Source organism: Spermophilus citellus (genome assembly GCF_964194105.1).
Source record: "Spermophilus citellus genome assembly, chromosome: 7".
NCBI lineage: Eukaryota > Metazoa > Chordata > Mammalia > Rodentia > Sciuridae > Spermophilus > Spermophilus citellus.
The window spans coordinates 153,453,524-153,479,236 of record NC_138188.1 but is presented as its reverse complement, the minus strand read 5'-3'; the positions used below and the strand labels follow the sequence as shown (position 1 = coordinate 153,479,236).

Here is a 25,713-nt window from a genome sequence, read left to right as displayed (position 1 = left end):
ATCCAGATGTAGAAGAATGAAGCTAGATCTCTGTCTTTCACCCTGTATAAAAGTCAACTCAAAGTGGATGAAAGTGGATCAAAGACCTAGCAACTCTGCAACTACTAGAAGAAAACCTAGGGTCAGCACTGCAATATATTGCAGCAGGCACCCACTTCCTTAACAAGACACCTAAAGCTCCAGAAATAAAACCAAGAGTCAGTAGGATGGCATCAAATTAAAAACCTGCTCAGCAAACAATTAAGAGCATAAAGAGAGAGCCTATAGATTTAGATAAGATCTTTGCCAACTGGGGATGAATATCCTTCAACGGGGGATGAATATCCAGAATATATAAAGAATTAAAAAAACTTAACACTCCCAAACCAAATAATCCAGCTAATAAGTGGATAACTAAATAGACACTTCTCAAAATGAGAAATACAAGACTGTGTGCAGTGGTGCACACCTGTAATCCCAGCAGCTTGGGAGGCTGAGACAGGAGGATTTCGAGTTCAAAGCCAGCCACAGCAAAAAGCAAAGTGCTAAGCAATTCAGTGAGACCCTTTCTCTAAAGAAACTACAAAATAGGGCTGGGGATGTGGCTCAGTGATTGAGTGCTCCTGAGTCCCCCCACTCCCTCCCCGCCAAAAAAGAAGAAATACAAGTGGTAAATAAATATATGAAAAAATGTTTGATATCTCTAGCAAACAGGGAAATGCAAATCAAAACTATATTGAGATTCCATCTCTAGTTAGAATGGCAATCATCAAGAATACAAATAAATGCTGGTGAGGATGTGGGGGAAAAGGTACACTTGTATATTGTTGGTGCAACTGCAGGCTTGTATAACCTCTCTGGGAAGCAGAATGGAGATTCCTCAAAAGTCTAGGAATAGAAAAACCATATGACTAAGCTATGCCATTCTTCCTTATTGTTCCAAAAGAACTAAAATGAGCGCACTATGGTGATACAGGCACATCAATGTTTATCACGGCCAATTCACAATAGTCAAGTTATGAAACCAGCCTAGGCGTCTGTCAACAGATGAATGGGTAAAGAAAATATGGTGTATATACACAATGGAGTTTTATTCAGCTGTAATGAAGATTGAAATTATGGTATGTGCTTACAAATGGATGGAAGTGGGGGACACCATGCCAAGTGAAATAAGCCAGACTTGGAAAGTCAAGGGCCAGATATTTTCTCTCATGTGTGGAAGCTAGATCAAAACAAGGGGAAAAAGGTGGGAGGGATCACATGGAATTAGACACATGGAGATCAATGGAGCAGAGAGAGGGGATTGAGGGGGAAGGAGGAGGCACAGGAGACGGGAGAAGTGGTGGAATGAAATTGACCAAATTATGCTATGTACATATGTGAATATACCACAGTGAACTTCATCTTTATAAATATCTATAAAGTACTAGTTGGAAACTATAAATAAATAAAAGACCAATAAAGGAGAGGAAGGGGAACAAGAGGAGGGAGGGGGAAGTGAAAGGGGAAGTACTGGGGATTGAAGGTTGAGCAAATTGTATTTCATGCATGTAGGATTATGTCAAAATGAAGCCCAATATTATGTATAACTATAATGTAGTATTAAAAACATTAAAAAAGATAGTCTGTATACATACAGATATTGTAGAGGAAGGCTGTGGGGTATGGCTACAACATACCCCCGTGAGGATGACATGAAGCTTTCTTCTGACGAATGACCTGGATGGATGGATGAAAGGAAAAGGAAGGGAACAGACTTGTCTTCATCCATTTTGTGTTGCCATAACAAAATACCTGAGGCTGGTTAATTTATAAAGAGAAGGTTTGTTTAGCTCACAGTTCTGGAAGTACATTGGCATGGTGGTGCATCTGCTCTGCTTCTGGTGAGGGCCTCATGCTATGTCAATTCATGGTGTATGGCATCACACGGAGGGAACACATGCAAGAGGTGGCAAGTGGATATGTGTGGAGAAGACCAAACAGCAGCATAACTGCTTTGTAACAACATGTTCTTGTAATTAAATCCTGCGAGAGCCATTTTACTTTCAAGAGTCCTAATCCAGTCTCTTGAGAAAGACATGAATCCATTTGTGGGATGAATCCCCCATGACCTTAGTATTTCCTAAAGGTCCCACCACCTCTCAATGTGGTTATATTGGGAATTAAATTTCAACAATGGCATCAGAAACCATATCCAAACTGCTGCCTTGTGGTGGGCTCAGGAGCCAAAGGATGTTTTTCATTCTGTACTAACACAAGGGTGTTCTTCCTTTCATTTGGGACATGCAAGAGTTAAGTAACATCTATGAAGCCATGGAAAGGAAAAGAAAGAAAAAGTGTTTTCCTTTTTGTTTCTTTTCTTTTTGTTTGTTTCTTTTTGGGTAATGGAACAAACTAGGAATTGCTTTTGGCAAATGAAAAAAATCCAGCTTTGGGGTAACGTTCAGCATTTGCTTTCTTTGATTTGTGTCAGGCACCCCTAGGGCATGGTATTCCTGGATGTCCTAGGGACAGCGGGGTGCCTGGTGGCTAGTTATTCTAGCTCCTCTGGAGCACTCCTTATTGCAGCAGTCTGGCTGCAGCAAAATAACGGGGGCGGGGGGGGGGGGTGACGAGCAACTTGTGTACATTGATACAGCAGGAGTGGGAGCCGTTCATTGTAGGACCGGAGGGGTAAATATACATTACACACAGCTTATCTTAATTAACATAAACTAGATACAGCAGTCAACCAATAAGGAATCTCCACATTTAATGGCTCGCTGGCGCCACCTCACAAACCACTCCCTCTGCAAAATGCCAGGCGCCATCTTGACTTGTTTACAGACTCTAGCACCTTATGCCACCCTTTGACAATGAAATCTTGTGGTTTTGGGGAGCACAATTTGATTTAGGAAATACGTATCAAGCACCTGTTTTGTGCCAGGTGCTATGGTTAGTATTAGCTAGAAACAAGGGGCTTTTTACAGCCCAGAGTTGAGTTCATACAAGGAGAGAGGACAATAAGGACAAAGGAGAAGTATATACAAAACACAGAGTAGAAATTCGTCTTGTGTTAGCATCTAGAGGGGCATCTTTTCTTCAGATTCCTGCTCTGGGGCTCTCAAATGTTGCTCTGTGGGCCAAATCCTGCTGGCTTTCTGTGTTTGTAAGGTCCTTGAAGTAAGAATTAAGAATGCCTTTGCCTTTGAAAATGGTTGGGAGAAAAAAAAATCAGAATAATATGGTCATGTGCCAATGTTTTGGTCAACAACAGACCACACAGTATGTCCGTGGTCCCATATAAGATTCTATCATCTAGATGTTAGCTGTCCCAGTAGCTGCCTTGTATAAGTACAGTCTTTGATGTTGGCACAGTGATGAAACTGCGCAATGATGCATTTCTCAGGTTGCACCCCCTTGCTAAACAACACACGAGTTTTATTAATTTATGTGATGTGAAAATTATATTGATGAAATTCAGAGTTCAGTGTTCATGAATAAAGTTTTGTTGGAACAAAGCCATATTTGCCCATTTACTTATTTACATTACAACAGCTGAGATGAATAGTCACAACTGAGACTCTCAAAGCCTAAAATGTTTTGTATCTGGTCTTTATAGAAACAGCCTATTCTGGACTGTGCATTACTCATAGTGTAGCTGTCCTGTCCTCTGACCACTCTCCTCCATCAGCACACACCCAAACAGGTATAACTGCCACTGTTATCTCCTCAGTCCATTCATCTATCCATCCACTCATCCATCTAATTACTCATTTACCCTTCCATCCAACCACTGTTTGTCCATCCTTCCACTCATCTATCCATCTACCCATCCATCCATCCACCCACCTACCCATCTACCCACCCAACCATCCATCCATCCATTCATTCATCCATCCACTCACCCCTCCATCTAACTACCCATTCACCAATCCATCCAACCACTGTTTGTCCATCCACCCACTCATTCATTCATTCACCCACCCATCCATCTGAACATCCATCCATCCATCCATCCATCATCCATTCATCCTACCATCCATCCATCCATCCATCCGTCCATCCTTTCATCCATCCACTCACCCATCCATCTACCCACCCATTCACCAATCCATCCAACCACTGTTTGTCCATCCACCCACTCATTCATTCATTCACCCACCCATCCATCTGAACATCCATCCATCCATCCATCATCCATTCATCCTACCACCCACCCATCCATCCATCCATCCTTTCATCCAACCACTCATCCATCCATCCATAAAACCACCATCTATTCATCCATCTAATAACCTTCTGTTCATCCACCCATCTGTCCGTCTGTCCATCCATGTTCCTAGCCACCATGGAGTCAGCTATTATAGGATTTGTTTATAGAGAATTCAGAACTCTTACTAACAATTCCTACAGGTAGAGCTGCACTGTCCCCTCCATCCATGGTTGATGTCTCAGTATTTTCTCAGTTCCACCATCCTACGCTCAACCAGATCCTCTTTTACTCTCCAACACCCACAAGGAGATCATTCATCAGCTCTCTCTGCAGAGGCTGGAGTGCAGAAGTGGGTATTCAGCAGAAGCCTTTGAAAGGCTTCTCATTTGTTTGCAATTTTAGTTTGAGAAATGGAACCCAGTTCATTAAGCTGTAAGAGAGCTCTCTACATGCAATTTTGTCTTAGAATAGCCAGCCCTTCGCTTAACAAATTTACTCCACCTAGGATACTTTTATTGTCGGTGGCCCACAGAAAAGCAAAACAATGTAGTTCTGGGACCTCTAATCTTTCCCTGGGCACGGGGGATACTGTGAAGCTCACCATGGAATTACTTAGGAAAGCTAATGAGTAGTGCATGCATTTTTTTACCTTTCTGTAGAATGCTGAAATTACATACTTTATTCCTTGAGATAACGGGGAGATGTACAGAGTCAGTGCAAATGACTCAAGCGGGTGTGTGTGTTCCGTAGAGTCATCGTGGGCTGTTTTGCTCTATAGTTTGTGCTCAAGCTGTTTCTTTCTTGAAATTGAACACTGCCAATATCTCTTTAAGCAAAATGCCTCAGCAAATCAACAGGAAGAGGCTTTTTTTTTTTTTTTTTCCTGAGGTTCCACTGCATGTTGTGTGGTTTCAGAGAGACTTCCGATGGTTGCCACAAGCAACCAAAGTTTCCTCAAAACCAGAGAGCTTTCTTTGGAAAAGCTCTGAACTTGTAATCTGGAGGCTGCAAGACATCTCTGGCTGCTGTTCCATTTTCAATTTGTAGCTGGGGGGTGATCAGCATTCTCATAGAAGAGAGAAAAACCTAAAATATTAATTATGTCATTGTTCAGAATTTAGAAAAGAGAAAAGAAGGATTTAATAAAGAAAGAAATAAAGGTGTGAAACAAGGAGAAGAAACAGAAGGTACAGCCAGTTTGTTTTTTTCCAACACTGGGGTTTGAACCCAGGGGTGCTCATACCGCTAAGCTATATCCCAAGTCATTTTAATTTTGTTTAGAGACAGGGTCTTGCTAAGTTTCACAGGCTGGTCTTGGTCTTGAGATCCTCCTGCCTCAGCCCACGTTGCTGGGAATATAGGCGTGTGCCAGGGCACCTGGCCAGAAGGTACAGTTTTAAAAGACATAATCAGAGAAAGCTTAGGGATTGGCAAGACATTTTCACACAAATATGTGGAATAGAGGAGGACTGTCAATCATAGGGCAGATCTCTGCTTCTTTTTTTTTTTTAATTGGTTGTTCACAACATTACAAAGCTCTTGACATATCATATTTCATACATTAGATTGAAATGGGTTATGAACCCCCAATTTTACCCCAAATGCAGATTGCAGAATCACGTCGGTTAGATCTCTGCTTCTTATCCCTGCAAAATAATGCTAATAGCAACATAATTATTTACAAAAAAACACTCTTGGAAATATTAATTAGAACTCTTTGTTGCCAGAATCAGAAACTCAAGTTACTTGAAGGCTAAAGTGGAAATTGTACTTGCTTTGGTGAGGATCATGGAAAAGCTGGATGTGGGGAAGGAATCAGATTAGGTTTCCTCAGGTCAGCTTGACCCGAGCAGAGTTCTTGCCGTTAGCACTTCTAGGCCGACACCTTCACGTTTAAAAGACTGACTCCCAAGGAAGTTCTCTGAGTAGCCAATATGGATCATGGACTCACCTCTGGGCCAATCTCTGTGTTCAGGGCCTTGAGTCTCAACAGTGACCGTAGGCTGGATCCTGTACCCATGGTTGTGGTTAGGGATGGTGGGAGAGGAAAGCATGGAGGTGCCGTAAGAGAAAAACACCCCCAAATCAAGGGGTAAAGGAAGGACTCCCACTGCCAATGCTGTGTGAAGACACCCATCAGAGAACCTCTTCCGTGGGATGGATCCTAATTAGGAAATATAGCTGCGAGGTGCCTCCCACTGCCAGTAAGGAAGAGTTTGTGCTTGTGGCCCAAGGGTGACAGGCGACATTCTTTAAAGGTAGCTGTTGCCATAACCTTGGGTAATGGCTCTGAGAGTCACAGTGAGGAGAAAGGTGAACACTAGGTAGATGGCCTGAATTTCTAGGCTTCGTGTGAGGTATGACAATCGCATCGTCCCCTTCCTACTTCCTCTTTGGTGCCCAGGTCTGGAAGCCTCAGGTTCGTGGCTTATCTCCTCCAGTGATGCCAGGGGTTTTTGAGCCCCCTGTTAAATGCTTCCTTCATTTTTGAATAAAGTCACAGGATGGACTATATTCTTATACTGGCTGTGTATATACATGTGCACATGTGATACATATGTATGTTTATGTGTGCACACGTGCATGCATATATACATATGCACACTAAATATATATGCACATTTGTCCGTCCATCATCCGTCCATCCATCCATCCATCCATCCATCCATCCATCCATCCATCCATCCATCCATTATATACTTACTTGACAATATTCCTCAAAGAAGGGTCATCTGAGTCTATGATTGTATGTTTTACCATCATTTGAATAATGGTATGAGAATAATATGATCATAAACTAAGCATCTCCTTTGTAACAAGTAAGTTATTTGTCATTAACTATCTTATTCATCGGGCTTTTGAGATGTTTAACAAAGTGGGTGATATTTAACCAGGATATTGTATCTAGAGACTAAAATTAAAAGACTTTCTTATTTGGGAAGGGGGTTAATATCCAATGGGAAATAGTTTTCTCTAAGGTAGTTTAGTTTTCATGTGGATTTTATTAACTCTTCCTAAATTGTGAAAAGCGTCCTGTATCCAGACAGCAGAACACAGCATATGAATGTCCAGCCTTGTGGGTAATGTGATTGTCACAGGAGCAAGACTGGAACACTAGCGACCCCCAAGGCCTCCTCCCATTCTCACTCAGTCCCTTCCTGCCTCTATTGGGCCTAACTTTTATGGAGTCGCATCTTTGGCTTTTCTTCACGTGCTCACAACTCAAGTGCATGCCTAAGCCCTGTGGTTTAGTTTTGCTTGTTTTGGAGACTGTGTATGAGTGGGTTCACACTTCGTTAGTATGCTGGATCTGGTTTTATTTTTTTCAACAGTTGTTGAGGAGGCAGGGGTGAGATTCACTTCTTGTGTGGAGTACTAGTTGGTACAGTTTCGTTATTGCAGTTTCATGGTATAAATATACTGTAAGTTTGTCATGCATTCTACTGTGATGAGCATTTGGGTCATTTCCAGTGTTTGGCTCCTGTGAACGATGCTGCAGCAAACTCTTTGGGACATTCCCTGGGCCCAGGGCATGTGTTGTGTGGGGTATGTCTCCGGGAGTGGAATTGCTGATTCTTCATCTTAAATTGCTACAGTGGATCACCCAGTTACTCCCCCTGGTTGTGTAAGGGAGTTCCTGTTAGCTTCATGTCCTGGGGAAACTTTGATATTTTATTAGTTCTTTTTAATTCTAACTGTTCGGCTAACAAGTAGATTTTCTGGTTTTAATTTATGTTTTCTTATTAACCAGCAAGGTTTAGCTCCTATTTGTAGGCTTATTACCCATTTGACTGTCCTCTTGTGTGATTTGCTTGTTCAAATCACTGATCATGTTTTTATTTATTTATTTATTTTGGTAGCAGGGATTGAATCCAATGGCCCTTTATCACTGACCTACATCCCCAATCCTTTTTAGTTTTTATTTTAAGACAGGGTCTCACTAAAGTTACATAGGGCCTTCCTAAGTTGCTGAGGCTAGCTTTGAACCTGCGATCCTCCTGGCTTAGCCTCCTGAACCACTGGGATTACAGGTATGTGCTACCACGCCTGGACTTATCATATTTTTATTTAGGAGTTGGTCTTTTTCTTACTGATGTGTAATGTTTCGTTGTCTATTTTATTTTATTTTTGTTATTATTATTTGTACCAGGGATTGACCCCAAGATGCTTAATCAATTAATCCCCAGCCCTTTTTAGTCTTTTTTATTTTGAGACAGGGTCTCACTAGGTTGCTTACTAAGTTACTGAGGCTGGCTTCAAATCTGTAATCTGCCGCAGTCCGGCTGCAGCAAAATAACCGGGGGGTGACGAGCAACTTGTGTACATTGATACAGCAGGAGTGGGAGCCGTTTATTGTAGGACAGGAGGGGTATATATACATTACACACAGCTTATGTTTTTTAAATTTATTTTTATTTTTATTGTTGGTTGTTCAAAACATTACATAGTTCTTGATATATCACATTTCACACTTTGATTCAAGTGGGTTATGAACTCCCATTTTTACCCCGTATACAGATTGCAGAATCACATCAGTTACACATCCACTTTTTTACATATTGCCATACTAGTGTCTGTTGTATTCTGCTGCCTTTCCTATCCTCTACTATCCCCCCTCCCCTCCCCTCTTCTCTCTCTACCCCCTCTACTGTAATTCATTTCTCCCCCTTGTATTATTTTTCCCTTACCCCTCACTTTCTCTTGTATGTAATTTTGTATAACCCTGAGGGTCTCCTTCCATTTCCATGCAATTTCCCTTCTCTCTCCCTTTCCCTCCCACCTCTCATCCCTGTTTAATGTTAATCTTCTTCTCATGCTCTTCGTCCCTACTCTGTTCTTAGTTACTCTCCTTATATCAAAGAAGACATTTGGCATTTGTTTTTTAGGGATTGGCTAGCTTCACTTAGCATAATCTGCTCTAATGTCATCCATTTCCCTCCAAATTCTATGATTTTGTCATTTTTTAATGCAGAGTAATACTCCATTGTGTATAAATGCCACATTTTTTTTTTTTTTATCCATTCGTCTATTGAAGGGCATCTAGGTTGGTTCCACAGTCTTGCTATTGTGAATTGTGCTGCTATGAACATCGATGTAGCAGTGTCCCTGTAGCATGCTCTTTTTAGGTCTTTAGGGAATAGACCGAGAAGGGGAATAGCTGGGTCAAATGGTGGTTCCATTCCCAGCTTTCCAAGGAATCTCCATACTGCTTTCCAAATTGGCTGCACCAATTTGCAGTCCCACCAACAATGAACAAGTGTACCCTTTTCCCCACATCCTCGCCAGCACTTGTTGTTGTTTGACTTCATAATGGCTGCCAATCTTACTGGAGTGAGATGATATCTTAGGGTGGTTTTGATTTGCATTTCTCTGACTGCTAGTGATGGTGAGCATTTTTTCATGTACTTATTGATTGATTGTATGTCCTCCTCTGAGAAGTGTCTGTTCAGGTCCTTGGCCCATTTGTTGATTGGATTATTTGTTTCCTTATTGTTTAATTTTTTGAGTTCTTTGTATACTCTGGGTATTAGGGCTCTATCTGAAGTGTGAGGAGTAAAGATTTGTTCCCAGGATGTAGGCTCCCTATTTACCTGTCTTATTGTTTCTTTTGCTGAGAAAAAACTTTTTAGTTTGAATAAGTCCCATTTGTTGATTCTAGTTATTAACTCTTGTGTTATGGGTGTCCTATTGAGGAATTTGGAGCCCGACCCCACAGTATGTAGATCATAGCCAACTTTTTCTTCTATCAAACGCCGTGTCTCTGATTTTATATCAAACTCCTTGATCCATTTTGAGTTAACTTTTGTGCATGGCGAGAGAAAGGGATTCAGTTTCATTTTGTTGCATATGGATTTCCAGTTTTCCCAGCACCATTTGTTGAAGATGCTATCCTTCCTTCATTGCATGCTTTTAGCCCCTTTATCAAATATAAGATAACACACAGCTTATCTTAATTAGCATAAACTAGATACAGCAGTCAACCAATAAGGAATCTCTACACTTAATGGCTCGCTGGCGTTACTTCACAAACCACTCCCTCTGGCAAAATGCCAGGTGCCATCTTGACTTGTTTACAGACCCTAGCAGTAATCCCCCTGCCTCAGCCTCCTGAGCCACTGGGATCATGTGTCTATATTTTAAAGCATATTCTGAGTAATATCCCTTTGTTGTTTCATGAGTTGGAAAGATTTTACCCTGACTGTAGCCAGAATTATCAGTTATTTTGTCTTTTATGTCTGTCTTTGTCTTTTTTTTTTTTTTTTTTTTGGTACCAGGAATTGAACCGAGGGGTGCTTAACCATTGAGTCCCATCCTCTGCCCTTTATATTTACTTATTTTTTAAATTTTGAGACAGGGTCTCACTAAGTTGCTGAGCCTGGACTTGAACTTGTGATCTTCCTGTCTTAGCTTCCTGAGCCACTGGGATTACTGGTGTGCACCACGGTGCCCAGCCGTCTATCCTATTTTTAACATTCTCTCCCTGACTCAAGATTCCCCAGTTACCTTAGGTCACATATCTTATATATAAAAATGTGTACTTTAATGTCTTTCCAGATAGCCCAAAGGCTTTTGAGTATGTTAACTCTCTATTGGCTTTTAAGATATTTTTATGGTAAATAAATCCTCCTACAATTGTTACTAACATTGTTATATCTCTGTCTCAAATTATCTTTACTTCCCCTTTGGCAGTGATTTTGCCTAAATCCTTAGAAGGCATCAGCTTGATTTCTGTTTTTTGTCCCTTCCAAGAAGTGGGCTCTCAGCCAGATGGTTGATTATTTGTAGACCTTCCGTCTTCCTCTTGCTCTGTGACGGTTGTCCCTCTCTGGATTTTCCACTGTGACATGGGGAACATTCTTACTGACTCTCTTAAGGTTTGTCGGACTTCTTCAATCTGTGGATTGGTTTCTTTTGCACAGGTGGGTTATTTCCAGTCTGTGTTTCCTCGACCAGTTCTCTTTTTTCCTGCCTGTTGGACTTTTTCTCTGGGTTTGCAACGTCCCTTAGCTTCCCTTTCTTCATATCTTTATATCTTTGGCCTTTATTCAGCTAAACTAAAATGGTTTATTTACTCAACCAGTGTTTTTATTCTTGGGTTTTCCTGTGTGCTAGGCACTGTTCGAGGTACTTGGAATTCCTCCGTGATCTGCAGATGAAGAACCTTCTCTCTGTGAATTACCATTAAACACTGAACAATTGTTTGTTATTGGTGATAAATTATTCCTTATCATTTCTTCACTTTATATTAGCTAATTAAATTTAACTTAATGATGTAGTGTATAAAAGATGGTTAGTGCTACTGAGACGAAAGGCAAAGTGGAACTACATTGGATGTACAGTGGTTCTGGGGGAAACGGGAGCGAGTCGGCAAAGAGTATGACAAGCTACCATTCGAAGGAAGACTGAAAGTATGCGCGAATGTTCCAGAAAGAGCAACATCTGGAGGCAAGTGTGGCTTCAGTGGCATGAATTGGGGTGGGGGTGGGGGGGAGAAGGAGTAGGAGACAAAGGCAGAGAAAGAAAGAGGGGGCGAGCCGGGTGATAGACTGTGTAGGTCCCTCTGAGGATCCTGGCTTTCCCCAGTGCAGAGAAGTGATGTGATCTATTGACACTTTAAAAGGATCCCTCTAGATCTCTAGGGAAGAGGGGTGAGAACAGAGTGCAGATGGTTGTTAGGAAGCCCCAGTGTAATCCAGGGAAGAGACAGCTGTGGCTGAGGTTGTGGTGGGAGCAGCAGAGGTGGTGAGAGCAGATCTCAGTGTGCACGTATTGCAAAGAGGACGCAACAGAATTTTCTGACTGGTTCTATGTGGTTTGTGAAAGAAAGAGAGGTCGAGTCAGCTCTCTCTAGTTATGGCCTGTGTTAAGTGCCTCAGCTGAGTTGGGAAGACACCCAGAGGGAAGTATGGGTCACAGTTGGGTATCCCCGGGATATCCCTGGGAGAGGTGGGTATCCCCAGGAGAGTTGCCAGCATGTGGATTGTATTCAGAGTCACGAGATTGGCTGGGATCCCCCAGGTTGTGGGTTGATTTCTCCAGAAGCAGGGCAAGAAAATGGCATTTAGGTGGAAGATATTTATTAGAGGTCAGCTTCTCAGAAGGAAGGGGGAAGAAGCAGGCCTGGGCAGAGAAGTCAAATGGTATGTGGACCAGCCCACCAGGGAGCTCTGGAGCTGACATAGCACCCTTCCCTCTCAGTTGTTCTGTGGAGGCCAGTCCTCCCTCCCTGCCTCACTCAGTCACCTGGTGGATGCTAATGCTCCGTGTAGCTGAGACAGATGTGGGGGAGCTGCAGGTGGAGGCTTCCTCATGACCATAGTCTAACTAGGATATGGGCAGTATCTGCAGGTTTCCTGCATGGAGACACTGAATGTAGATAGAAAAGAGACAGCTTCCCATGCCCTGGGGCACTCTAACATCAAGAGGTCTGGGAGAAGAGAAGGAACCAGCAAAGGTAGCCATCAAAAAGAGTCCGAATAATCAGAAGCCAATGGCAGAAATTACAACAGACGATTAAGAAGCTGCTGATGTGATGAAGAATGAGATAGAAGCATTGACCAACCAGGAGGTCATCAGTTCCCTCGAGAAGGGCATGGGATTGAGGGAAGCCTCATTGGAGGGGAGAAAAAGCAGGGAGACAAGGCTCTTGAGATTTTTTTTTTTTTTTAAGAAAAGAGGCTGAAAACCACATATTTTCATACTTAATGATTTGACAATGCAGAGGAGAGAAAAATTGTGGAGTGAGTCGGGGGCAGCCATAGGTTTGAGTCCCAGGTGAAGGGCTTGGTTTCTGAAGGAGCACGGACTGTTACCATGTCCACTCCATGTCCACAGGCAGGGAGGGAGAGCAGGTGGGTACAGGGAGACTCTTGCTGGTTTTGGTGTGGACAGTCCTGGAAGTTATTGGTCGTCCTTCCTGATGGCTTCATTTCTCTCAGAAAAGTAGGATAAAAGGTCACCAGTGGAGAAAACAGACAGAAGGGAATGATGGGGAATTTCAGAAAAGAAAATGTAAACTTCATGAGTAGGTAAGCGAATGGGCTGGAAATTTTGATGTGATTGCCGATGGTGTTTAAGAACACACTCGGACATTAACGGTCTTGAATTTAAAGGGAGACCAGTCAGCCTGCCTGCTTTGTTTTCTTAGGCAGAGTTAACTGTCAGATTTAGGTTTGAACTAGGCAATCTATTGTTTAACAAGGTTGATGATTTTTTCTAAAAGAATTAGGGACAAGCAAGCTGAGGGAGGAGATTGAATGACAGGCCGTAAAATGTAAGTGTCTTAGGGAAGATGTGAGGCATCGAGGACAGGAAGGCCAGGGAAAGGATTGCTGGGGCCGGGGTCCGTCCTGGAGTGCTCGGGGTGCTATGCAAACTACCATAAATTGGTTGGCTTAGAAATCACACAGAGAATTATTTCTCATACCTCTGAATATCAAGGTGTCAGCAGAGTTGGTGTCTGGCACCGGCCTCTGTCCTCCTGGACTTCTGATTATCCTCAGGTGGTGCAAATGAGGTCCCTGGGATATTTTTCTGAAGGGCACTGATCCCAATCACAAGAGCCGCGTTCTCATGATCAACTCACTCAGAGGCCCTACCTCCAAACGCCACCATCACCTTGGGGGTTAGAATTCCAACATATGGATCTTTTTTGGGGGGTGGGGGGTTAGGGTATTTCCCCCCCCACACACTTTTGGCCAGTGGTCCATGTATTTCAGAGAGGTAGGATGCAGTGTCTTGAAAATTCTTAGTATTATGGAGCAAGTTGGGAATCTCAAGAATCTGTGTGTCGTTGTGATAAATGCATATTTCTCCCATATTCTTTACTTCTCCCCTTGCTCTTTGCCAGAGGACTTTGTATCTGTGGTTAAAGAAGAGACCTGGGTGGTTTGCATCGTACTTCTGGTGTGGAAGTACTGTCACAGGTGATGGATCACTGTCATTCAGGTCATCAAACTGTCGTGGAGGATCCACCTGGAGGATCTGTGCTGTGCTGAGTGCACTTCTGGGCACCTGAGAGAATCATGAGCAAAAGTGGTTGGACTGCCTGACCTTCTGGAGCTCCTCTTCTAGCAGGGAGGGGAATGAGAATCAAGACATACAGCAAAATGAGAAAATATTTAGTGCGCTGTGTATAAAGCTTAAGAGCCTAAACCAGGGAAGCAAGAAAGGAAATGTTCCGGGAATAAGGGGTGGAGGCTGGGGAAATGGCTGGGAGGACCTCACTGAGAAGGTCCTATTGACCAAAGACCTCCAATCTAAGGTCACACTGTATATGTGGGACAAAAGCAAGTCCACCAGGGAGCAAATAGAACGAGTTGGCTGCCTGTCCTTATCAAAACAAAAACCCATATTAATACAAAAGGCCAAGAATATGGTTCTTGGTGTTGGCAAGTGCGTGAGGCAACAGCGTTTGTGGGTGCCAGAGTGTGTCTACCAGACTGGAAACAGGCAGCTCACTAACTGTTACAACTAATATGAGGAGCGAAGATCAGTGTCTGGTGGCTCTTTCTACAGGAGGCTGCTGACCTCGGACCCAGGCAACTAGACTAATTTTTTTTTTGCCCATGGAAAGTTATGCATGCGAGGGATTATGGTTGTTCTTTAATGGGCTGAGTTGTCTGTGGCCAGAAGAACAAAGGCTCCCAGGGTGCAGGGCTTTGGGAGGGGTGAGAAGCCTGAATCATAAGCCCAGGCTTAGCTAGGTGTGTGAATCTGTTGCAGCTGAGAGAGTAAAAGGCAGAGATGGCTTATCCGGGCTTCGGCAGGCACACAGCAAGGATTCTCAGCGTGGCAGGTCGGCTGAATTGTGGTCTAGTGATGAGAAATCCCTTCTCAAAATCCAGGTGCTGGGAGTGGAGGGCTGCCCTTTGCCATTTGGGGCGATGTGGTGAACTGTTGGTCAACCTGCCAGCTGAGCCTACCCCACAGTGGTCGGCATGCATAACTCCTGGCACCTGTGCCAGGAACAGTGTGTCATCCCCATGAGTCACCCACCTTGTTTCACCAGGAAGTCTGGGAGAGTGCGAGGTGGCCGCATCAGCAACATTCTGCTTGTTATGTATTTCTTTTGATTGTGAACCAGCATTAGCTCTCAACGCAGGTATGGTAAATAGGTCAGTATTTGGTATCCATCTAATGGCTCATTATCTCAGTCTAGACCTTGACCTTCTTGAAGGAGACCTTGGTTCTGTGAAAGGCCCCGTGAATCCATGTACCAATGTCCTACACATGCATTATACACGTTCTTTGCCTATTGCCCAATTAAATTTGCTCAGGTTAGATACCCTGCTCTTGTTTCTCAGATGCACTGATGATTGAGTCAAATGGCTTCATGACAAACCCTAAAGTACATTGCCTGCCTGCTACGTCGGTCTTGAGCTGGGGAGGAGGTGTGCTGGGAGTGCATGCTGTGGGAATCGTGACAGGCTCTCTGACTGTGAACCCAGAACCCAAGAAAAATGGTACAAAAGATCCTGATACGAGGAATCAAGATGAAACAGGGAGTGTGAGCGTGCTGAGGTCCACCATGGTGGCAAGGTGGTAGTGCAGGTGCAGTCACGAGGTTGGGAAGAGCTGGGTCCTAGCTTCCGAGAGACCAAGTTAGTAGGATTCGTAGCTGCCTCCTGTCTTTGGGTGGTTTGGGGCAGTTCCCTTCGCCTCCCTGAGCCTCACTGTGTTTATCTGGACAATGGGTCCTGTCTGTGCTGCTCCTTGTCAGGAGGGCAAAAGTGGAGCAGGAGCCCAGGCACAGTGGATGAGAAGTGGGGACAGTGACTCATTGCCATCCACAGTGTCCTCACAGGCCTCACGAGGGACATTTGATGATGTCCTCATTTTGCAGGTGAGGGGAAAAAATGAACTGGTAGGCCGGTGACTAGAAAAGAGACTCCTGGCGAGTCCAGAATTCTCCCTCGGGTTGCCTGGCACCCCGTGTGTGTCTTCGCCCCTCTGAAACGGCTGTTGGGGTGCATATGAGTTTGGTATGTGAAAATGTGTCCCATTTAATACTTTTAATGGAGAACTCATTTCCCTACTCTTGTGGACTCATACTCAACCCTCTCTTGGTTCTTTATCTGCTTTGAAATTTGGGGTTGGAATGGGTTGGTGGCCGTGGCTCTGTGCACGGGACACTCTGCACAGCTGTGACGCTTGGCATCCGGTCAGAAGGTGTCTTGTTATATCTTGGAAGTTTTGCAAGATTTAATTTGACAGTTGAGACAATCCCGTCTCACCTCCTAAAATCAGAGTGAATCGCTCCTCTGGATGTGTGGCGAAGATCACGATGACACGACCAAGAGAAGACACATTTTAAGACCTCAGTTGATGTGTGTAGATAAAAGTTTGGATTACTTTTGCTTTTTAGCAGCAGTGTTTTTAAAAAATACATATGCTTGAGCCAAATGGTTGGATTTCTTTTTTATCCTTAAAAAAATAATAAAGTCTATGTAAAGTTTGCCATCTTAGCTATTTTTAAATACACAATGTAGCAGCATTAATCGCCTTTACAGTGCTGTTCGGCTGTCACCACTCTCTATGGAACCAGCTACTTCTTCGTCTAAGTGGAATCGTGCCCCATTTTTCTTTGTGCCTCATTTATTTCTCTTAGCATTATATTTCTGAGGTTCATCCAGGTGGCAGCGTGGATCAGAACCTGATCGATTTTAATGGCTGAATAATGTTCCATTGTGAAGCTGTACTAGATTTGTTTTTCTGTTCATCTGTTGATGGACACCTGGCTGATTCCAACTTTTGGCTCTTTTGAATATTATTGAAATGAATATTGGTGTACGAGTAAAAATGACATGAGGTTTTGCAGCCTTTGTAGAAAAACATTTTGATTTCTTTCGGCTCCAGTGGTAGGACATAGAGAGATCTGTGTCTTTGACCAGGTCACTACATGATGTGTGTGTGAATCTGTCCTCTGTCCCTCCTGGGCTTCCCCTGTGGTTGCTGGCCGATGCATTTTGTTTGGGAGGGTGCTGGCTGCTAGTGAGTCAGACAGTCTATAACCATCCTGGTTTGACTGTGTCCATCTTTCCCGGGTCTCTGGGCCTCTTGTTTGCTTGTTTGGGGGCTGAGCCAAGAAATTTCTCATGTACCCACTTATTCTGATTTGTTTATTAGGTTTAGATGGGCACAGTGTATGTGTGTATGTATGTATGTGTGTGTATGTATGTACGTATGTGTGTGTATATATATATATATATATATATATATATATATATATATATATATATTTTTAATTTGTGTGTATGGTTTTTTTTTTTTTTTTTGTACTGTGTTGGGCCCAAGATTATAAACGCATATACTAACTTCATGTTCTTTTTCGGGAAAAAACTTTAAGCATGTAACTGAGTGGGAGAGCTTAGAGCACATTTATTTCAGGGTGAACTGCCACTACTTTTGTTCCGTGGACCTCAGTAAGTCATTCAATCCATCTGACTTCAGATGAATGAGTAATTAATATCTCAGTTTCCCTTTCTACTCTTCTGTATATGGCTCTATGTCCTGTCATGTGTCTGTTATGCTACCTCGGGTCATTTAATGTTCTGAGTTACAGGTGTATTGTATTTCCTGTTTGAGAATAATCTTTGCACTAGAGAAGAGGCTGGCCGGTGCTTCTAGAGACTACAGAAGCTAATGTCTACATTCTTAGAAGAGAAGCCAAAGCAAATAACTCTCATTGGTACATTCCCCCACCATTATTCTTAAGAAGGCACCTAAGCGTAGTTGATTATGTGCCTGTCACTAGCTGCAAATGCTGTAAGGTGCCAGGTGTCAACAACATACCTAGGGATGTAGTCCTTCTCTTCATCTTTGTGCCCAAGTGCTAAGTGTCCCCTCCTTTCCAACTTCCCCTCATTCCCTACTTGCTTTCCTTGCAATGTCCTGCAATATGCTTTGGTCCAGAAAATATGAAATAACATTTAGTACCATATCTTAATATAAACTAAAAATCAAAACTGTTGCAACCCATGATTAATAAGAGCAAATACTGTTAACATTGTTTAGTCTTGGTTATGCCAGGGGCTTTTGTGGGCTCCTTTGTGACCCTGATGGATGGTGGCCCACTGCTGCCCCACAATAGGGATCTGGGGAAGGCTCCAGGATCAAGTCTACCTGGTCCAAAGTCATGGAAGACCCGACTCTCTTGTCCAGCATAGAAGTAGTGCCTGAACTACACTTCATCCATGTTCAAAACAGCAATATTAACATGAAAACATCACACAACATTGAGAGAGTCTGAGATGGCAACTTGGGATATTGACTGAAAATGATCTGGGCATGTTGAGTGTCCCCTACCATTTGCAGAAGGTGTTGGGTGTGTGCCCAGCACTCAGCCCATTAACCGCACAGGCCACTGCCAATCATCCTCTGGTTCCACTTCCCACCTGCCAAAGGGGAAGTGACTCTATGCTGTTCGGCTGGTTGCTGGTGCAGCCTGGACTTGAACCAGGTCCTTTTATTCCATGCCCTTGCCTCTCCCATGTCTAAGGGAGCCCTCCGCAGTGGAAACACTCCCTGAACCAGCTTTTTCAAGAGGCCATACTGAGGGTGAGAAGGATTTGTTGGCCACACATCCTTTGGAGAGAAGGCAGGACTGAAGTTAGAACTTAATTTCTTATTTTTAGTTATCCTGCACTATTTTGTTGTCAAAAAACAATGATTTATTGTGTCCTGCAGAGGGGTGTCTAGAAGATCCCACAGCTGGGAAAATCCAGAGGATTAGGGCCACCTGTACTTCTTGTGCAAGGCACCCAGCACCCTTGGAATCGACAGGCACACGGTGTTTGTGGGTGGGATAGCATCTGGCCCTTAGCTGACTGGTGCTAAGGGCTCATAGGCTTTTCCTTTGCCTACGTACCCTTATCCCTGGTCACACTTCCTCCCATTTTTCTTTTGTCCTTCAAAGTGCAGGCCTGGCTTCAGTTCCAAGGATGCAGGTCTCAGTAAACTCCTGATGTTGGTGTGTTGAAGTTGTTCTTCTGCAAAGAAATCTAAATGGGAGCAGTGGCAGAAATGGGAGTTTTAAAATTGTGGAAAAATATGGTTGGGAGATAGAGGAAGCCAGAGAAAATGAAATTGAACATCATGATTTGGTCATTGAGGAAACAGAAGCCCTTGGATTTTAAGGATCAGGACACAGTCATTATAATGTCTTCTGGAGGTGACATTTAGAGGTCATTAGTGTTTTCTTGGATTCTGTCTGACAGACCTCATATTTTTTAAGGACTACTCTGCATATTTGTTAGATACTCAGTTTTCAAATAGAACAATGAGCCTCCAAGTTTGGTTGGCACAGGTTTAATTTGACATTGTGAGTATACTTGCATCAAGTCAAACTTAATAAGGGCCTATCATTCAAGATATCACCTGGAAGGGTGTAACTATTTTGTCTCTCAGAAAGAAGGAAGCCCTCACCTGGGGCTAAATACAGGATTTCCAAACCTGTCCTGTTTCCCTAGCAGACCTTCAGCTTGTTGAGCCTGGAAGTGGGTGGGATAAATCCATAGATAGCCCTCCAATCAGTTTCAAATAAAAAAAGTAGTTTTGACAATCAGTCTGTAGCTAACTGTAAAACTGTATTCCTGAGAAGCTGCCTGGATTTCCATAGTGACACCATAGGATTGATGGGATCTGTGTTTGGAACCACAGGTATCATGGGAAGTGGTGTTTTTATTTGGGTTTGGAAAAATCTGTTAATTATCACCCCTGTTGGGCACTACCTAACGTGGGAGAAGACAGTTGTCCCAGCCTTGCTGCTGACATGCTGTTGCTAGGTGACACATGGGTTGGCAGGTTGGTGTGAGCATTGCTTGCCTTGTTCTTGGGAGCCCTCCTGATCTCCCTGTGCCAGCCAAACAAGGTGAAGGTGCATGCGTGCCACTGCAGGCTGTGATATCAGATTTGCCAGTAGATTCTGAAGGCCCTTGTGCAGGAATCCAGAAGATACTTGCTTACGGATGATGTTTGTGTCTTTGAGAAAATGACATAAAAGGAAATTTGAAAGATAGCTATTATAGATCTAATATGTACAATGGTTAAAGACAGAGTTAAAAATCTTTGGGGAAAATAGGTATAAATGAACTATCTGCAGTTTTTTTTTTTTGTTTCTGAGTGTAAATTAAGCTGACAGAAGGAAATAGGTTCGACCCTTTCTGCTGACCTCTTCTCCACATACCAAATGTTGTTTTCCATCGTCTTTATTTATTATATAGTCTCCTCTGTCTGCTTAGCTAGCTCTTTTATCAGTATCCATTGATAATACAGATACCTTTTAAGGGTGTCATGGTTTCTAGTTTTTGAAAAATATTGTTACATAAATCTTTTCACTTTTGGAGATGTGTGTTTATTTTTGTAACTTGGATCGTTTAGCATCTTCGCAGGGTTTTATCTTGATCTTGACAAGTTGTTAAGAAAAATCAATTGTGCTCCCCCTGCTGGCTGCATTTCTTTGGAGCAAAAATACTGTGTATAAGTACATTACTTTGGGTCAGATTCACAAGTGTGTTCACATTTTCTTTTCCTAAATTCATAAGAATTTTTATAAACAATAGTACTGGCTTTCTAAACCTCAGATTAAGAAGTTGGTAGCCTCAAGAAGGATACTGTATCCCTGACACTCATTTGACCAGTGGTGTGTGGAAGGTTCTAGGACCTTGCTCTTCTGCTGCAGGAGCATTTTTTTTTTTTTTGGTGTGTGGGGGGCAGATATTCTTCAGTGAGGCCCAAGGCCACTGCCTGGGAACCTCTGGATTCCCAGTGTTGGTGGGTTTTACCTGGTTCAGGTCAGTCTTCCTGTCCAGGTGTTTTGAAGTCTGCCCTACTGCAGCAGGTATTATACACTAAGCATGCTCCATAGGTTGATCAGACTGGACCTCAGGAAGGCCTGAGAGCTCTCCAGAAGCAGCAACAGGGACTCTGCTTCCAGGCCTAAGTGCGGAGGGGACTGACTGAGTCCAATCTGACATGCATTTATCCAATTCCTGCCATGTGTTTGGCTTCAAGGGGATTCAAGTTGAACCAGCCCTCTGCTTCCCATTGAACATTACTGAGCCATGAGAACAAAAGAACAGCACATTCTTTTCTCCCTCCAAGCAGAAATTCAATAGTATCAAAAGGAAGGGGGAAAGTAGATATGGGATCCTAGAGTTAAAAGAAGTTCTTCTTCTGGTAGAGAGCAGATAGGTAATGGTTAACAGAGGCTGGAAAGGGGTGGGGCTGGAGGGACAGGGGAAGGTGGTCAATGGTACAAAGTAATAGCTCAACGGGAGGAATCATTTCTTGAGTTCTGTTGCCCCACAGTCAATAGTGGCATATTGTGTACTTCAGAATAGCTACATCAGAGGGTTTAGAATGTCTCACCACAAATCAAGGATCAGTAAGGTTATGGGTATGCTAACACCGTGATTTGATCATTATACTTTGCATACCCATATCCAAACATCACATTTTAGCCCATAAACTTGTGCGATTATTATGTGTGAATTAAAAATAAAACTAGGGCACGGTAGTGCTCGCCTATAATCCCAGAGGCCCAGGAGGCTGAGGCACAAGGATGAGTTCAAAGCCAGCCTCAGCAAAAGCAAGCCACTAAGCAACTCAGTGAGACCCTGTCTCTAAATAAAATACAAAACAGTGGCTCAGTACTCCAGTACCCCCCGAAAAAGGGGGTATTTCTTAGGTAATGATGAGACCAGAAAGCCTCTTCTCACACGTTGACTTAAGAGTCACACTCTTCTTCCTGTAAGTGATTTGTAACATTCTTTTCGAAAAGCCTCAATGAGATTAAACGTCTTCCTGTTCTGAGTATTTCCAGGGTAGACTCATGATTGTTAACGGAGAAGTCAGTGATAGGGCTGAGATAGCTCTGCCTTTGTCTTTGTACCTTCCCGTCTCTTCCTGCTCACCAAGTCTCCTCCCCCAGTGGTGCTATCTCTGATTCTGAAGCTGATACCCTAGCTTTACATCATCTCCCTCCCACCCCTTCATGATTATTTTCATCCAAATTCAGCACAGGTCATTATTACCTTGGTGAATGCCTGGCTGTGGCTGCTGAGTCTATGCCCCAGAGCACTGGATGCTTTAACGCCTCTGGCCTCAGCATCCACTTTCTTCTGAGCCCACACAAGAAGGTTCTCAGCCTTCGAATGCTGCATGGTGGAAAGGAAGAAGAAATGCTGGTCCATATTTTTCTAAGTCCCCAGAGAGAATCTTTTGGTCATGTTAACAATGCTGTAGGAAATACTTAATGAAACAGCAGTTGATCACGAGACCTCCACATTAGGGTTTCTTACCAGCAGCACTATGGGCTTTGTGGCCAGATCATTCTTTGTTATGGGGAACATCCTATGTACTGTATGATGTTTAGCAGCTCCCATGATTTTTACCCACCAGATGCCAGCAGTCCTCCTTTCTCCTCAAGTTGTGACAACCAAAGGCATTTCCGATATCCCCAAAGGTTCCCTGGGGCAAAATCACTTCTGGTTAAGGACCAGTGCTCCATGCTTCCACACAGTCTTCTTTTCATTCTGTTCCTTCCAAAGTATTCATGGGCACACTTTTGTTTGTTTGCTTTTTTCATTTATTAAATATCTATTAAATTTTGACTTATGCCAACTTTATGCAAATTACCAAGAATATAATGATGAGCCAGGACAGGCATCTTTTCCTATGTGCGCGCACACTTGTGTGTGTGTGTGTGTGTGTGTGTGTGTGTGTGTATACATATAGATATATGAAACACCAGCCATAGTTACAGACTGTGAGCAATACTCAACAAAGGGAACTTTCAGGATAATAATGATCAGAATCAATGTGGTAAAAATCATGCTATATTCAGGCTTGCCCCAAACATACATATGATTTTGACCATATTGATTCTGATTATTATCATCCTGAAAGTTCCCTTATTTGAGTATTGCTCAAAGCCTGTAGCTTGGGGCTGGCGTTTGAATCATTATGACTTCTTTAGTGACTATTGTGTTTCTATTTTTGTGTCTTTGAGGAAAGCCCCTTGCAGCATGGGTCTGTATCCTTGGCTTTTGGCATAGCTATTGACCTTATAAAATGATAATGCCTTATTAATCTATCAATTTCATCCATGAATGCTTCAGCCATTCCTGAAAGGGCTGCTCACCTGTCACTCCAGATTTGCTGTTTTTCCTATACTGTGATTTCTGTCATTCTCTTTAACCAGACACCTGAGGCTCCATGTAACCTGAGGTCATTTAAAGTTTTATATAATGAAACTTCTGTTTGGAAACCAAGGTCAAGTCCAGCAGGCATGCTGGAATGCTTTTTGGTGAACTTGAAGTGACCATGTTTCCTTTATAATCTTTAGAAATTGTGATCTAAAAATTGCTCATAGAAAATCTAGTATATGGCAACTTTCTTTTTAGGGGATGGGGAAGAGGCAAGTGTTTCAGGGAGGAGTTTACACAGAGCTTGAATTATGTTGATAATTTATTTTTTTTTATGCAGCATGGTGGGCACTTGGGTTTTTATTGTTTTATTTTCAAATGTAGTTTTGCGTATCTGAACTACTTCGTGCTAGGTTTTGAAGAACAGATAGCCAGTTAAAAGTTTGGGTTTTTCATTTTTGTCCTCTAATCTTTTTTAGGCAGATGTTTGGAAGTTAGGTCTCCATCTGATAAATACCCTCTTTTCTGCCTGTAAAGGGAACCATTTAGAGGGCTTAGTTATTTCATATTTCTAGCCTTTAAAATTCTTAAGAGGCGCTGTTTATTTTTTCTTCCTTTGCCATGTACTGGAGAAAAGCACCTCTGCCCCTCAAATCTGAAAACAAAGACCAAACAACAAATCAAACCTGACAGAACTTCTGCTTTGCGCGCGATGACCAGGTTCACCATAAAATGGTTAAGACCTGTTAGAAGTAAATTCCCCCCAAGGATGCTGTGAGCTGGGCGCTGGGACTCTTGAGTGACAGCCACCCAGAGTTCTTGGCTTTGGGAACGCTAAAGGGGAGAATTGGATTGGAGAAGGAGGCGGGGAGGAAGGAGGTGAGGGTGGGAGGAGGGAGGGAGGAGCGACCGGCCCGCTCCAACACACCCAAATGACCAGATTCATCGTAGCACGAAACTTCACAAGTTACACCCACTCCCTCCGCCAGCCAGCCGGGGAAGGCTGCTGCTTCCTCATTTCTGTTACTGGAAGTTTGAGAGACGTGAAGCCAGACTGGAAAGACATGTGCGCCTCGCTGAGCAGGGGTGAGCTTCAATTTTAAAATCGATTATTTCCACCGGCGATCCCCGGGGTTGGGTGTTCGGGAAGCGGCGGTTTGGGGATCTGCCGCAGGGTGGGAAGGCGGGAGCTGCGAGCTGTGACCTGCGGCTGGGAACCTGAGCGCCGCGGAGCGCGGGGTGGGAGCCGCGTCTCCAGGCTGCGCCCCCAGGCGCTGCGCGTGGCCGGGGAGCTGCGGGCGCCGCCGCGGTGTTGATTCTGGCTCTGTGGTAAAGGGACTTTGAAAGAGAGAGCTTCATCGGTCCCCCTTGCCTTCTGAAAGCCAGGATCACCCGTTTGGGATTCGAGGTCGGGAAGGAGGTTGAGGGATCCAGTCACCCACTAAGGATGCGTCCTACCCAGGGCTGTTCCGCTGCGCTTGAGTAATTTGCAGGTCTACGTCGTTGACTATACCCCCCCCCCCCCAGGGGCTTGGGATTGGAGGGCTGAGGACCAGCACAGGGGGGTGGGGAGCTTTGGTTTCTCATTGATTTGCATTTGAAAAAGTCCGACTTAAGGTCTCCTGGCTGTGGAGGTGTTTGCTTTATCTGGAACTTTTTTTTTTTTTTTTTAAATGTCTGTTTTTCTGGGGCAGCTGGTTTATCTTCAGCTTGGTTGCCCAAGTCAGTTTTGGGTGGGGTGCTGAGAAGAAGTATGGGAGGAGGCAGGCACTGGGGTTGGATCATTACAGGTGACTATGTCCCCACAAAGAATAAACTTGACCCAAATAAAGTTTCTCACAAACCTTCTTTAGGCTTTATTTCCAGGCATCTGTGGGCTTTTCCTTTGGTGTGTGTGGTGTTTGCTCATTGCACCGAGTTTGATAGAGGTTTTTGGGCTGCTACCTGTTTCCTTTATTTCGTGTCTGATCAACCACTTAGTAAGCAGGAGCCCCAGTTAGAGCTTCAGTTCTGTTTCTGGTAAGCGAATCTTTCATAAATTTTGTTTTAGAGAACTGCCTTACTTCTAGGGCAAGGAACAAAGGTGAAGAAATGTCTAGGTCTTACATTTATAGCAAACCAAATATTTAGTTGATAAGGATTTCTCTTCCAGTTCTAGGGCAAGTCCAATGAGGAGGAGGTTAGTACCTGATTTTATCATTTTCCTAATTTCAGAGTGGTATAGACTGGCTTTCTTAGCTAACCTCTACTTGAATGTTACGTGTCAGGACACAGCTTGAGGGGACTTTCTGGCGTCTTTAAAATTAAAGATAACATTTATAACAAAATTTATTCTTAAACCATACTGGACCTGACTCAGGCAGAACAACAGGTGAATAATCCAGTGCTCTC

At 43.4% G+C, this 25,713-nt stretch overlaps 1 protein-coding gene across 3 annotated transcripts in view; it reads left to right on the top strand.

The window, feature by feature from the left end:
- The window catches only part of TIAM1 (TIAM Rac1 associated GEF 1), a 366,345-nt gene that overhangs the window by 155,330 nt on the left and 185,302 nt on the right, over nucleotides 1–25,713 (top strand). Inside the window, exon 1 of one of the 3 annotated variants that reach the window (XM_081302879.1) lies at nucleotides 24,295–24,408. The exons of the other annotated variants lie outside the window; for them this stretch is intronic. The gene's annotated coding sequence lies outside the window, so the exon portion shown is untranslated. Of the gene's footprint in view, nucleotides 1–24,294; nucleotides 24,409–25,713 lie in introns of those variants that run through there. 3 annotated transcript variants of the gene reach the window in all.